Genomic DNA, 16,796 nt, shown 5'->3' with positions numbered 1-16,796 from the left:
ATAGCAAAGGTGACATAAGCATGACATAGGGGGGAGGAGGTGTGGTTGGTTTTTAACCACACAATTTTCAAGGTTAATAAGGTAATTAACCAAAATCAAATCAAAAGCAACCAAGCTAAGCTAAACAAATGACAAACACAAAAATCATTTCCTTTCTTCTTCAACATTTGCTCTCGGCTTTCTTCATTTCAAGAAGAAGAAATTTCAAAGTTCAAGTTCCAAGCTTCCTTAATTAGTAAGGTAATTATCTAGTACTCCTTATGCATAGATATGGCTATCCTATAAGTTTAAGCCTCCAATTCATTCTCAATCTCTTCCAAGAAATCAATGAAGAAGATAATGAATAGTGATTTCAAGATTTTTAACTTTATTTTTCTTGTTTTTCCTTTAAGATCCAAGCATCCCTAAGACATCTCAAGGCTTCTTAAGGCTTCCTAGCTACTCACATCACTTCAAGGAAGGTATAACATCTCTAAACCCTAGCTTTACTTTGTATATTAGGATGATTTTGATTGTTATGGTAAGAGAGTAGCTTGATGCTTGCATGTTTAGAGTTTGGGTTGGAGTTGTAGTAAATTGGATGTTGAAATCTTATTGATTAGTTAAAGGACTTAAGTATAGTTTTAAATTCATGTTTGAGAATAACATAAATTGGAGAACTTGAGGTTTTGGGGCTGTTGTAGTATGGTATGGATGGATTTTGGTTGTATGAATGAATTGGGGTTGCTTGGTGGTTGATTTGGAATGGTATAAATTTGGGAAATCGCGTAAACATAGCCGTCGTAATGTCCTATTTACTTTAGGCTGTTTTGTTCTTAACATTAGGACCCGAGAACTCCCTGCTAGGTTTTAACCATTGCCATGATTAGATAGTTCATGTTACGAGCTTCGTTTTGATATGTGGTTCGTTTGATTCTGATGTACGGTTTAGGAGAAACGGCCGTTTTAAGTAACGACGTTTCGCGAACGAACCATTACCCCTCGCCTTATTTTGAAACATAGGTTAAAGACCTTAAAGGACTAATTGAAGTATGAAACATTTATGTAAAATGTAATAGGCAGTTGTTAAGACACTCGCGAAAGAATCGCCTTAAAACTCGTAATGGTTAATTTATTAAAAATAATGGAGCCGAGGGTACTCGAGCGACTTAAGTGAATCGTTAAGCGCAAAGCGAGCGTTAGAGTCTAAATTGGTTAAAGTATAGATTTATAAGTGACTTTGGTTTAATTCCAACTTATATGTTGTTCATAGGTTACCAGACTCGTCCCAAGCCATTTGTAACCCCCAGTCGCTCAGGCAAGTTTTCTACCCGTATAACTGTTGTTGTGATGTATATGTGTATATGCATGATCTTGTGATAAATGCATGTTTCTTATTAGCAAATTCTTGTGATATATTGTAGCATGTGATATGGTATATATGCATGCCTGTTTCATATTCTTGATTTATATATCTGTTGGTTCAAATGCTTATTAGTTGCATAATACCTATGCTAGAGATAAGCAGTAGTTGCGTATACCTTGAGGATAGGGGACCCAAAGGTGAACCCTTTTCTAAAACCGGGAGTAGATGTTCCCGGGTATATGATATATATATTTATATATATATATATATATTGATATGGTTTTCGAAACTATTAATCGAATAAGGTTTATTCGATAACTTTACATTATTTAATGAATATTACTTGAATATTCATTCGAGGACTTATGACTTACTTTATATTATTTAATGAATATTACTTGAATATTCATTCGAGGACTTATGACTTACTTTATATTATTTAATGAATATTACTTAAATATTCATTCGATGACTTATGACTCAATTTATATTATTTAATGAATATTATTTGAATATTCATTTGAGGACCTATGACTCCGATTATTTACTGAAATATATTCTTTATTTTATTAAAGAATAAGGTGTCGATAATCAAACTTATTTTTGATTATTCAAATAAAGATAGTACTTTCGTATAAGTATATCTTTGGTTATTTAATACTCATTTCAAGTATAAGTTTTACAACTTCTACTTCAATTATTTGTATAAAGATTATTCTTTATGGGAATATTATTTAAATAATAATATTCAGATATTTTCTAATATATTGGGACTGATTTATTTTAATAAATCAGCAGTACTCCAAACATTCTTAAAAATATTTTCGAGTCTTCAGAATTATTTTTAAAGTTTAGAGCGGATCCCAAAACTCGTTTTCAAATTTAAGATCTTCCTTTTTGAAGGGGACTTGAATACTCGTTCAAAAATCTAAAGGATCCGGCTCTGTGGTGTATTTTATATTCGCACCGAGGTTGCTGTTTTTGATAAATGAATTGATTACTTACCCAACGTTCGGGAAGTAAGTCCATCTATTTGAGTCGGCATAAGCAACAGGGGTTCAGTGGGCGTCCATGAAAGTGTAAGTGGCTCAGTGGGAGTCCATCAAATGCGTAAGTGGCTGAGTGGCAGTCCAGCATAAGGTCCTATTGCGGCCAGGGTGATGACCAGTGGGGAAGTCGTCCATCTACTAGTAGAAAAGGTTACTTATTGGTATCTTTGCCTGATCAGCAAGATATCAGGTTTATGCCAAGGTTTTCTCCTTTCCAAAATTCATTGGATGTTGCAACTCTGTTTATAATTTTCTTAACAAAGGTTTTCAAGGAGTGTATGAAATGTATATATATAGGTGTATATATATATCGGGACTTAATGAAGTATCTCGTAACTTCATTATTTATAATGATATTTCAAGGATTGAATCTATTCAAGTCTTATCTTGTAGTCTCATCTGGGTGATGAACTTTTGAAACTGATTATAACTTGAACGGTGGTAGTTCAAGTAGTATTCGAATATAAGTATATTGGAGTATCTTGTAACTTCATCTTTTAAACTTATATCTAGTAAATGATTATCTTGTGCATGTCAAAGATTTTCGGAAAAATGTTGAGACAAGGTTAGATATATGAGATCACCTTGCAACGATATTTTGTACAGTTATAAACGGGAACTCTGTGTATATTATACGTCGGAGGATTTCAAAGATTATGAAAAGTATATATGTACATATATACTGAATATTTTGCGACTTGGTCGCGGTAAGATATCAAACTTGGTTCATTTCTTCTTGACCAAGACTTTCATGAGTACTATGAAAATGCTCATATATTGTAAATCATTATACATATTATTTTGGTGGGCTTGTTGTTCACCCTTGCTTTCTTCTTTCATCACACAACATCAGCTAGACAAGATGAACAGGACCAAGCTTCCAATTCGCAAGCGGTTAGAAAATGTTCCGCAGTTTTCTGGAAGCGTTGATGCCGCCGTAGCTGAGGTAGGAGCTGCCAATAGGCTAGGTTTTCAACTATTGATGAACCAGATTTATGTATATTTATGAATTGTAATAATGGCAAAGAAATGTAAATTTATTCAGAAACCCTTTTAAGGTGTATTGGCATATAATTGTGGAATAAAACGACTTGTGATTATTTTTGGATATTCATCTCTGAGACTATAACTTGTGGTGTGTGTGTTTATGGTGGGGTCACAGTACAGAATAGTTGATTATTTATTAAGATTTGGTGCTATTAAGGGAAATGGAACTCGTGACGACCCGGATCCCTGACCCCGGATCTAGGGGTGTTACAGAAATGGTATCAGAGCGAAGCGTTATAAACCTCAGAGATGATGTGAGGTTAAGATAATAAGTTCACTAAGATAATAAGAACTCTTGCCAAGTTCATAGTCGGACTACCTAACGTAGTACTGACAGTTAAAACCCTTATGGGAACCTTTATAAATATCGTGATAGTAACATAGTTCATTCTCATATAGGGCAGTGGGGCACCGAACCCTGAGTTTCAGGAGCATCAGCATGAGGATGTTTTATTACATGTTGGAGATCAAATTATGAATCTGATAGAGTACCCTAATGAGAGACCGGATGAGATTCATATTGAGAATGTTGCGGTTGAGGATGTTATCCCAGAAGGGATTGTTGCCGAGGAGGATCTCGTGGAGGATCCTGACGAGAATGAAGAGAGGACCGCTGAGGAATTGATGACCCTAGTCAGGGCGACTACCAGAGCAAGAGTGGCCACGAGGGTGGCACTAGAGAATGAAGAGTTACCAAGGGCACAAAGGTTAATGAGGGCAGAAGGAGTGGGGCCTTCCACGGCACCAATTATACCAGTATCAGACCCTCTCCCCGAGGCTCCTGAAGACATCCATGAGGTTCCACCAATTCCTGTTCCATCCCCTGTACACAGCCCAGCACTTACTGAGGAAATGCCACCTTTATCTCCTGCACCATTGTCACCTGATACCGTGCTTGGTTATCCATTTGGATCCCCTGGGCCTGCACCACCTGCACCCCATGGACTGCTAGATGCAACCACTCAGGCTTCTCTTATCGCCGATTATTATATGACTTTGGGTGGCCTGTCCAAGGCCCGTAATGTTAGGAGTGATCTGTTGGATCGACTTACTGCACCAAGGATTGAGGGTGGGGTACTTCCGGCAGGATTAGCTCATAGCATGGAAAGGATTAAGGCTACCACCCGTGTTACAGCTAGAGGCCATCTTGAGGGTCAGATTGATCTAGCTCTACTTGCCACTATCTTAGACCTCATCACCTCTGTGATGGAGCAGGTTAAGGATGTCGTACGTGCCCGCATTTCTTGATCCATGATAGTGTGCAGAGCCAGAGCGATCAGACAAGGGTTTCATGTAGCACCGCTTTTGGAGGATTAGCCTAAGTTATGAATGATTAGTTTTAATGACGAGATGATTATCTATGGGAGTACTTTTGGGATATAAGCGATCAGATCAAATGATGTAATTCTCTTTAATGTGTTCAGTATTTGTACCCTCGAACAAATGGTTATGTATATATTCGTTAATTTCAGTTCAGATCAGTTGTTTGTGATAAGTTCATATTGTTAATTGCACTATTAACACTTAAGAGAGTGTCATGAAGTTTATAGAACTTGAGAATTCATAATTTGCAATCATGCAAGGACAGAACGAGGGAAAGACTTAAGCAAAGTAAGTAAAATAAATATCCAGAGATTCTTAAAAAAATTTCCAAGCATTATGCCCCCATGAGGAATAAGATTAGGGGCAAACCTTGAATATGATAATTAGGGAGGTCGTAATTAAGATATAAGGAACCCAAAATATAATGAAGTGGAAAATGAAGATTTTAATTTAAAAGATGACCCCAATTATGGGGAGTAGGAAGAAATATTTAGACTGAGAAAACAGAAGTCGAGCAAGATAGGAAGAACCAGGATGGTACTCCTATTGGGCAATCCATGGACCTGCCTAAAACAAAACTTAGACTTTTACCCTAACCACCACCTTGAGGAAACAATGTGGTATGAAATTCTTTCAGGACCTTTAAGTCGCTAAGCTCTCAGAGTTCCAAGGGAATAGCTGACCCAGCCGAGGCAAGAGTCTGGCTAAAGGAAATACAGGAATCATTTGAGATTCTAAATGATTGACGAATCAGAAAATAGTGTTTTTGTCACTTACCCTCCTAAGAGAGTGACCACCCACTGGTGAAAGACCAAGAAAGGCACGGAGCAAGAGGTTATGATAAACTGATTACAGTTCAGTCAATTGTTTTCAGGAAAGTACTTCCCAAGGTTATGGAGATAGTGTAAAAGCTTTAGAGCCAGAACAAAGCGGACAAGTATGATGAATTATGAATTTAAGTTGTAAAAGTTATCAAGATTCGTTCCGAGGATACGAATCTAGAATGACGGGATGTTTGAAATCAATGCTTATGTTGTGTTGGTTCATGTAATGGTTGTAATGGAAACGAAAATAAAAGACTGAAAAGGGTAGAAATATAAAGGGATATAAAGGAAATAAAGTTGAGAAGTGATAAGGGAGTTAGGTATGGGAAACCCTAAGAAACCCTTGCATTAAATATAGAGAAGTGTGTCATCATCAGCGTGATGGTGACTGATCATGAGATAAATTCAAGGTTTGAAGGCGTAAGCGATACGTATAGTTAATTCCCTTGAAGTTGACAGTATTCGATGAAACTTTGAGATAGATCGATTGATTAATAAGGAAACGCGGATGGACTGAGGAGTCAAGAAAGTAAGAAATTAGGAAAATTGGATGAAGGAAGTGACCTTCAAGAATATGAAGTGTAAGACCGGTGGCTTGATACCCAAAAAGGGAGGCGCCAGGTATGAAAGATATCCCAACATTGAGATGACTGTTGAGATAAACAACAAAAGTAAATAAGGAATTATTAAGAAGAAGTTCACGTTGAACACGACCAATATCTTCCAGAACATCCTTGTTATCGTTACCCAATTTACGCAATAAAAGCGGATAACCGTTGTTATCTTTTAGAGGCCATATTGATTGACCTCATTTTGAATACAGATTTTATTGTGAAATTCAGCATATACTATCGAGGTGGGAATGATTGAATAAGACACCCTTATCAGGGATATATGACTTGATTATCCATGGAAGGATGCATGTACCTTTTTAAAGGTGGAATTAAGGATAGAACACCGGTAACTTAAAATGAATCCTAGGGGAATGCGTAAAGGTTGGCATTTCACCCTTAATAGGGATAGTATGAGTTTTGACAGTATGAATTGGAAAGGATTAAGGTAATAACAACCTTTAAGAATCAGTGGAGAAATTTTTTCAGAAGTATATAGACAATGGTTCTAGTATTAGTAAATGGTATTTTGATATGCCCTGTACCTAGGGAATACAGGAGGAACGATTCAAGGATAACCTTAGAGGTTTTACAAGGAGAAAGGTAATATTCAAAATTCTCAAGAATAGAAATATTGATAAAGAAAATATGACGTAATTATAATGATGCCAAGTGGGGCACGTGTTAAACCACGAGAAAGTATGGATCGAACCAGTAAAGGTCGAAATTGTTCAGGGAAATTAGGACCTAAGATAAAAGATGTTCTAAGTATGATTGAGAGTCAGTCGTGACAGTGATTAACCTCTAAAGACTGAGGCAATAACTTATGGAAAAATGGTGATATTTTTTTTACTCATCAGATTTTAAGGAAAACATATTCACATAAGCTGTGATTGAAATGAGGTAGAAAATTTATTTGGAGGTGGTTAAAATGACATTGACTGTAAGAAAATTTTACTATCAGGAAAGGCCAAAGAGGTTGCCGACACTTTAAAGGTAAGAGGATAATTATCGGCGCTCATGCCAGAAGAATACAATGATAATAGTTAAAGCCGTGAAGATTGTATTATGATTTGAAAGATTGACATTCCTTCTGATGACTGTGCAATACCCAACTGTAATAGTAGTTTTGTAAAGGTTTAATTCGTATAATCACCATGAGCGGGCTATCTATCTCAGAAGATACTATCTTGAGATAAGCCAGGACCATGTTTCAAAAAGGACTAGACGAACCCTTGAGTTAAGTCTTCTATTTAAGGCATACGATTAAGAATGGTATTAACCTGCTATCATTGCTTTGACTGAAACTCTTCTGCAATTTTATGATTGGTGATTATGTTAACTCCTTAGAAGTATTCTATACGACATGTATGGACTCCATATGGTTAGATATTAAGATTTCATGGAAAGTGAATGACGACAGTAGGTCAGTGGTGGACCATAGTAATGCAGCAACGATTCTTTGAATAATGAGCCGATTATAACCGTGAGAGTTGTAGTGTAATGGATGTTGAGATTGAGTACCACTAATCGGGCCGTGGTAGTGTATAAGTTATCATTGAATAGACTGGTTAAGTAGATTATCTACTATTGAATATTTATTCCTTCTTATCAATAGAAAGTCGTAATACTATACGAGGAAGGTTGCGATGCAAGCATAGAATTCTAGTAACGATGGTGTCTAGAATGAGATCCCAGATTCGATTTTCGATGTCGAGGGAGTTTCAAAGGTGATTATGTATAAGCTCAAGGATGAGCATGGGTCCATAGAATGATGGACGGAATAGCAAAAATATTTAGGCATGTGAAATACGATGCTATAATACTTGATGTTGATATAAATACATATATGTTTTGTTCTCCTATGACAAACCTCTATAGTTCGGAGGTAGATTCCAAGCCAGATATTTTATGGCAATATTTTTACATATATACAATTCTCTTCAGTTCGTTCTTTTCTCTTCTTTTCATTTCATGTAAGCTGAGAAGAAGAACCTTTTCAGAAGGGGAGGTATTGCCGAATGACTATCTATCTGTGTGATAGAAGCCTAGTAGGATACCACATGTCGTTTAATTGCTTGTCAAGTGCTAAAGGCTGGCCACCTTCTGTACTAACTATGCAATAGAACAAGTGTTCATGATCATAGTGATCTCTCAACAAATTCCTTTACTTCTATATGATGGATCAAGCTTTCAAAGATGGAAGCAGCTAAAGGAAGTAGTATCAGTACGATGGTATTCCGATTCTAATGCGTTAGTGATACTAAGGTTGATGTGGTTATTAAAAGTTTATAGAACGCTAACGAGCAAAAGTATAACCAGTATAATATTAGGAACGGAAGGTAGTAGCGATTACGAACTGGAAAAGAATGGGAATTGAGAAGCAAAAGCTCTAATGCTAAAAGCTATAATGAGAGTTTGTGCAATAGACTTGAGAGAATTTGGAATGATCACTTAACGCGAATTGAGTTTTCTCACGATAATAGATCGTATGTCAGGTATCGAGATATCGTCTTATGAGATCTTTGAGGGAAGAAAATGTCGATCTCCCTTATGTTATGATGAAGTTGTAGAGCGCAAGATGCTCGGACCAGCAGTGGTCCAAAGGACCAAGGATATAATAGATCTAATCAGAGGACGGCTGGTAGTAGCCCAAGATGGACATGAGAAATATGTTAATTTGACACGAAAGGACAAAGAATAGGAAATAGAGGACCTAGTAATGTTAAAGGTATCCCTTGGAAAGGATTGATGAGGTTCAAAAAGAAAGGAAAGCTAAGCCTACGAATTGTTGGACCCTTTGAGGTATTAAGACGTATTGGGAAGTTAGCATATGAGCTAGCCCTACCCCCGAACATGTAGTAAGTTCATAACGTGTTCCACATATCAATGTTAAGGAAGTGTAATTTGGATGCCAGACAAATAGGGGCATATGAGTGCATAGACATGCAACCAGACGTAACCTACATGGAGCAACTAGGAAGGGTTATAGATCAAAAATGGACAAATGCTTAGGAGAAGAGTTATCAAACTAGTCAGAGTTTGATGGTAGAACCACAATGTGGGAAAATTACGTAAGAGTTAGAAAGTGCAATGCTAAGAAAGTATCCCTACTCATTTTCTATCTGATTCCGGGATGGAATCCTTTTAAGGAGGGGAGACTGTAATAACCCCAAAATTTTTGGAATTTTTGAAACCCTTATGAATAGTGTTTTGCTGAATAAGAAAACTTTTCATGCCACACTAGGTAGGGGTTCTTTTATTGATCTTCTGGGATATTATTAGTACTCTATGTGGTATATAAGTGTATGTAAAGATCGTCAGAATCCAAATCCGAACACTTTGATTTTTCCCAGAAATCTACCAGATACAGAAAGAATTGAGTATAAGGTAACAGAATAAAAAGGATTTAAATTCAAGGATTATAAGAGAGGATCATAAAAAGGAAAATAATGTATTAAGAAAGGTTAAGGAAACCTAAGTAATAAGATCCCGAGTATGATCCCTCAAACGATAACGAGAACGAAAGTTAAGCGAACCGTATAACAGATCAGCGATCATTAGGCAAACAATTAGGAGTTAATAAAGGAGGTTAGGGATTATGAGGTCATCAAACCAATAAGAAGAGGGCAAGTAAGGGGTGATGACATAGCAAAGGTGACATAAGCATGACATAGGGGGGAGGAGGTGTGGTTGGTTTTTAACCACACAATTTTCAAGGTTAATAAGGTAATTAACCAAAATCAAATCAAAAGCAACCAAGCTAAGCTAAACAAATCACAAACACAAAAATCATTTCCTTTCTTCTTCAACATTTGCTCTCGGCTTTTCTTCATTTCAAGAAGAAGAAATTTCAAAGTTCAAGTTCCAAGCTTCCAATTAGTAAGGTAATTATCTAGTACTCCTTATGCATAGATATGGCTATCCTATAAGTTTAAGCCTCCAATTCATTCTCAATCTCTTCCAAGAAATCAATGAAGAAGATAATGAATAGTGATTTCAAGATTTTTAACTTGATTTTTCTTGTTTTTCCTTTAAGATCCAAGCATCCCTAAGACATCTCAAGGCTTCTTAAGGCTTTCTAGCTACTCACATCACTTCAAGGAAGGTATAACATCTCCAAACCCTAGCTTTACTTTGTATATTAGGATGATTTTGATTGTTATGGTAAAAGAGTAGCTTGATGCTTGCATGTTTAGAGTTTGGGTTGGAGTTGTAGTAAATTGGATGTTGAAATCTTATTGATTAGTTAAAGGACTTAAGTATAGTTTTAAATTCATGTTTGAGAATAACATAAATTGGAGAACTTGAGGTGTTGGGGCTGTTGTAGTATGTTATGGATGGATTTTGATTGTATGAATGAATTGGGGTTGCTTGGTGGTTGATTTGGAATGGTATAAATTTGGGAAATCGCGTAAACATAGTCGTCGTAATGTCCGATTTACTTTAGGCTGTTTTGTTCTTAACATTAGGACCCGAGAACTCCCTGCTAGGTTTTTACCATTGCCATTATTAGATAGTTCATGTTACGGGCTTCGTTTTGATATGTGGTTCGTTTGATTCCGATGTACGGTTTAGGAGAAACGGCCGTTTTAAGTAACGACGTTTCGCGAACGAACCATTACCCCTCGCCTTACTTTGAAACATAGGTTAAAGACCTTAAAGAACTAATTGGAGTATGAAATATTTATGTAAAGTGTAATAGGCAGTTGGTAAGACACTCGCGAAAGAATCGCCTTAAAACTCGTAATGGTTAATTTATTAAAAATGATGGAGTCGAGGGTACTCGAGCGACTTAAGTGAATCGTTAAGCGCAAAGCGAGCGTTAGAGTCTAAATTGGTTAAAGTATAGATTTATAAGTGACTTTGGTTTAATTCCAACTTATATGTTGTTCATAGGTTACCAGACTCGTCCCAAGCCATTTGTAACCCCCAGTCGCTCAGGCAAGTTTTTTTACCCTTATAACTGTTGTTGTGATGTATATGTGTATATGCATGATCTTGTGATAAATGCATGTTTCTTATTAGCAAATTCTTGCGATATATTGTAGCATGTGATATGGTATATATGCATGCATGTTTCGTATTCTTGATTTATATATCTGTTGGTTCAAATGCTTATTGGTTGCATAATACCTATGCTAGAGATAAGCAGTAGTTGCGTATACCCTGAGGATAGGGGACCCAAAGGTGAACCCTTTTCTAAAACCGGGAGTAGATGTTCCCGAGTATATAATATATATATATATATTGATATGGTTTTCGAAACTATTAATCGAATAAGGTTTATTCGATAACTTTACATTATTTAATGAATATTACTTGAATATTCATTCGAGGACTTATGACTTACTTTATATTATTTAATGAATATTACTTGAATATTCATTCGAGGACTTATGACTTACTTTATATTATTTAATGAATATTACTTAAATATTCATTCGAGGACTTATGACTCAGTTTATATTATTTAATGAATATTATTTGAATATTCATTTGAGGACTTATGACTCCGATTATTTACTGAAATATATTCTTTATTTTATTAAAGAATAAGGTGTCGATAATCAAACTTATTTTTGATTATTCAAATAGAGATAGTACTTTCGTATAAGTATATCTTTGGTTATTTAATACTCATTTCAAGTATAAGTTTTACAACTTCTACTTCAATTATTTGTATAAAGATTATTCTTTATGGGAATATTATTTAAATAATAATATTCAGATATTTTCTAATATATTGGGACTGATTTATTTTAATAAATCAGCAGTACTCCAAACATTCTCAAAAATGTTTTCGAGTCTTCAGAATTATTTTTAAAGTTTAGAGCGGATCCCAAAACTCGTTTTCAAATTTAAGATCTTCCTTTTTGAAGGGGACTTGAATACTCGTTCAAAAATCTAAAGGATCCGGCTCTGTGGTGTATTTTATATTCGCAACGAGGTTGCTCTTTTGATAAATGAATTGATTACTTACCCAACGTTCGGGAAGTAAGTCCATCTATTTGAGTCGGCATAAGCAACATGGGCTCAGTGGGCGTCCATGAAAGTGTAAGTGGCTCAGTGGGAGTCCATCAAATGCGTAAGTGGCTGAGTGGCAGTCCAGCATAAGGTCTTATTGCGGCCAGGGTGATGACCAGTGGGGAAGTCGTCCATCTACTAGTAGAAAAGGTTACTTATTGGTATCTTTGCCTGATCAGCAAGATATCAGGTTTATGCCAAGGTTTTCTCCTTTCCAAAATTCATTGGATATTACAACTCTGTTTATAATTTTCATAACAGAGGTTTTCAAGGAGTGTATGAAATGTATATATATATATAGGTGTATATATATATCGGGACTTAATGAAGTATCTCGTAACTTCATTATTTATAATGATATTTCAAGGATTGAATCTATTCAAGTCTTATCTTGTAGTCTCATCTGGGTGATGAACTTTTGAAACTGATTATAACTTGAACGGTGGTAGTTCAAGTAGTATTCGGATATAAGTATATTGGAGTATCTTGTAACTTCATCTTTTAAACTTATATCTAGTAAATGATTATCTTGTGCATGTCAAAGATTTTCGGAAAAACGTTGAGACAAGGTTAGATATATGAGATCACCTTTCAACGATATTTTGTACAGTTATAAATGGGAACTCTGTATATATTATATGTCGGAGGATTTCAAAGATTGTGAAAAGTATATATGTACATATATACTGAATATTTTACGACTTGGTCACGGTAAGATATCAAACTTGGTTCATTTCTTAACCAAGACTTTCATGAGTACTATGAAAATGCTCATATATTATAAATCATTATACATATTATTTTGGTGGGCTTGTTGTTCACCCTTGTTTTCTTCTTTCATCACACAACATCAACTAGACAAGATGAACAGGACCAAGCTTCCAATTCGTAAGCGGTTAGAAAATATTCCGCAGTTTTCTGGAAGCGTTGATGTCACCGTAGCTGAGGTAGGAGCTACCAATAGGCTAGGTTTTTAACTATTAATGAACCAGATTTATGTATATTTATGAATTGTAATAATGGCAAAGAAATGTAAATTTATTCAGAAACCCTTTTAAGGTGTATTGACATATAATTGTGGAATAAAATGACTTGTGATTATTTTTGGATATTCATCTTTGAGACTATAACTTGTGGTGTGTGTGTTTATAGTGGGGTCACAGTACTAGTTGATTATTTATTAAGATTGGGTGTTATTAAGGGAAATGGAACTCGTAACGACCCGGATCTGGGGGTGTTACATACAATGTTATAAGGATTATTTAGGTGCTTGAATCGCTTGATTCCAATTTACGGATCAAAAGTTATGGTCGTTTTAGTAAAAGTGATTTGCGCGACAAAAACTGCTACGAATTATGAACTTTGAAAATATAAATGATAGACTTAAAAGTGTTCATAAATCATGAAATTTTTACAGAGAGTGACATATTTAGTTTCCTAACTTCCATAAAAATTTCAAGTGAAAATAATGATTTATTAATTTTATAAAAATATCGGAGCCGAGACCGCGCGAGTAGAAACCGAGAGAATCCATAATGTGTATATGACTTAAAGGAATGTTAAGGGTAGTATGAGTTGAGAGGGTGCATAATAAGTAGCGCATGACTGCGAGTTGCCGTAAATTAGAACGGAACCTAAAGAAATGAAATGTGTTTATGGTTATAGATTTCCGAGCGGAACCTAGAGCATCCTCCACCTCGAGATATCCAGGCAAGTTTACAAACCCAACTCCATTTTTACTGTCGTGTTGTGAAATGATTGTTTTACTATTATCACATAAATACCATGTTTGCCATGATACGTAGTTGTTGAATTTTGGCATAATGTAGGGATGTTGTACGATAAGTATATATCGTGAAATGTTATTTCGCTTTAAGGCGTGACGTATTATATAAGACAGAGAGTCGGTCGGGATTTAAGATAAAACCCGGGAATCATTCCGGAGATATTATGGGACGGTTATAAGTCCATAGTAGTACGTTTTAAAAGGGACTCATCGTCCACTTACGAAACATTAAAACACCTCGAACTTTTATTAAAACGATTTCCCAACGATCATATTCCCTCAACTATATTTTATTATTCGAATAAAAAATATTATATACTTATTCCTTTATTATGGGAGTAGTATACTCCAACGTTTATTTATTTCAAACCCGATTAATCATTATAGATTATTAATTATGTAGACACAAACTAGTTGAGGAATATTATTTGATTATTATCAATCATCATTTAATTATTTATTAAAGGGTTTATTATTGACTTAAAAATCATAGATCCTGATTTAAAATATACTTTCTGATTTCAGAATATCATTCGAATAATTTCAGATCGTCGGTGAATATTATCCCGACATATTTAATATGTTGAATATAGTTTCGAGAAGAAACTTTTCCCCTTTATTAATTATCTGTTGACAACGGTCAACTCACATCCTTAGTACTTCCTCCGAAATTCTCGAAATTACGTATATACATATATATACACTTATATCTTAGAGAGATAACTATTTCTATCAACAAGCAAAATGCTTGGGGAACTTCGATGTGGTTCGATTTCTCGAGATTGATAGAATTCTTTTAAAGGACAAGGGAGGGGTAGATTCTGGTACTATGTGTGCTAGATGGACTACCAAAGGTACCGCAGGCGAAGGTACTCAGTGTACTCAGAAACTTGTGAAGTATGTGTATACCCGAAAATGGGACACGTAGCCCGAATGCGGCAAGGGTGATACCCGAGAGATGACGGTTTCGTCCTTCTACTTTTAGAAAAGGTTACTTTATCGCAGTACGACTGATCATCGTATGTAGTGGCTCCAGTGAATGTCTAAACCCTTCCAATTGGAATTGTGATGCAATACCGTAACCCAAGCCTAGGTTCTGGGATTACTATTAAGGTATTCGCAGGTTATTAAAACCCCCCTTAATGAATCATTTTCATAAAAAGGTGTGTATCACCAAGGAAAACTATTTTCGAATAAAACATAAATATCATATATGATGTTATCATACAGTCATTTTCATACTGTATATTATCATGCTGGGCATTATAGCTCACACTTGTTTTCTTAAATTGACATAACACAACAGTGAATCAAGATGCCTGCCATGAGAACCACAGCCACGAAATGGGTAGGAAATGGCCAGCTGTTCTGTAGATTGTTTGGTGTTGTACCATAAGTAGTCACAATAAGCTGGATTAGTTTTCAATTGTTTATAGTTCGGCTTATTTATAAGTATGACTTATGTAAGGTAAGAAACAAGAAACGTATATTTGGCCGGCGGACTAACCTTACCTAAAGGTCACTCCCCGGTAAGACTAATTATATTTGGGTTGTAATAAAATTACTCTAGTAAGTGATGGTTCGTTTCCAAGACAATAAACTATAAGTGTGTGTGTGTGTGAGAAGTGTGGGGTCGTGAAGCGTGAGTATTTACATATTGTAGTGTGAGTTGTGTGAGTTTAGATGGCGTGGCTTCCGAGACTCCTGACCCCGGGTTTTGGGGCGCCACATATTTCCCGCTATATAGATCCAATCGGGCACCCAGGCACTATGACCCATCTCAAGGATCCGGTTATGTCCCCGTCCTTAGGATTAAGTAAACTTAATCCCCTAAAAGTATCATTATCCAGTCCTTGAAGTAGCAACCGAAATAATCGGTATGCTTTGATATATTCTAATCACCAGAATATATTAATATCTGAGTGTCAATTGGAATATGAATAATGATTTCAAAGAAAAAGGAGAAATCAAGAATCGAAATGAAATATGAATAAGAGAATCAAAAGAGTGCAAGCGTGATAAGAATCTGAAGAAATATCACTATTCTGAAAGTAGAATAGGGGAAAAACTTGCCTTATGCGCGACTCACTTCAATTATATCACCTTTGTCTATCACCGACTCAACCTACCTTGCTGGTTTAACTTTTTTCAGATAAAGAGAATGATTTAAACATCTCGTACTTCAATTTCGTCTCAAACCGACTTCACATCGTTTCTATTATCTACATATGCGCTTATGACTGACTCGTATATTATTTGTTAACAAGTAAGACTCAATTAATCACATAATACACATAAGCACATAATCATTTTTATAGTTAAAATAATTTTTAGAATCAAAATCGACTCGTTGATCGCTCAACTGATCATTATCTGACTCGTTTCCTATTTTTCAGAATTTTTCGGACTCGTCTCGGCACGCGATTCGGCTGATAATCAAACAATTAACAAGTTCAACTAATTGGTAGAAGAAATTAGGTTTTAGTATTATATTTAATGAAAAGAATTCATTTTTCTGAGTCAAAAGGGCTTTCGTTTTGCTCGATTCGGACTAACGGTCTATTTAATATCAATTAAACACGGATAATTCAATTTAATATTCAATATAAATGATTATTACTAATTTTTAATCTCTAAAATAATTTTTAAATAATTATTTAAGAAAAATCAGAACTAAAAATGATTTTTCTATAATTTCTGGAATTAAAATGAATTTATTATGATTTATTGAAAATTATTTGATTAATTATCAAAATAATTAATCATTTTTAAATAATTAATAAA

The sequence above is a fragment of the Apium graveolens genome, chromosome 3, assembly GCF_009905375.1.
Source record: "Apium graveolens cultivar Ventura chromosome 3, ASM990537v1, whole genome shotgun sequence".
NCBI classification, from domain to species: domain Eukaryota; kingdom Viridiplantae; phylum Streptophyta; class Magnoliopsida; order Apiales; family Apiaceae; genus Apium; species Apium graveolens.
The sequence above is the reverse complement of the archived record's forward strand: the minus strand, read 5'-3'. Positions refer to the sequence as shown.